Here is a 222-nt window from a genome sequence, read left to right as displayed (position 1 = left end):
GTTTCCTTATTTATTTTCATTTTAGATGATCTGTCCATTGGTGTAAGTGAGGTCTTAAAATTCCCCAGTATTATTGTGTTACTGTCAATTTCCTCTTTTATAGCTGATAGCAGTTGCCTTATGTATTGAGGTGCTCCTATGTTGGGTGCATATATATTTATAATTGTTATATCTTCTTCTTGGATTGATGCCTTGATCATTATGTAGTGTCCTTCCTTGTCT

The sequence above is a fragment of the Physeter macrocephalus genome, chromosome 2 (assembly GCF_002837175.3).
Source record: "Physeter macrocephalus isolate SW-GA chromosome 2, ASM283717v5, whole genome shotgun sequence".
NCBI classification, from domain to species: Eukaryota; Metazoa; Chordata; class Mammalia; order Artiodactyla; family Physeteridae; genus Physeter; species Physeter macrocephalus.
The sequence above is the reverse complement of the archived record's forward strand: the minus strand, read 5'-3'. Positions refer to the sequence as shown.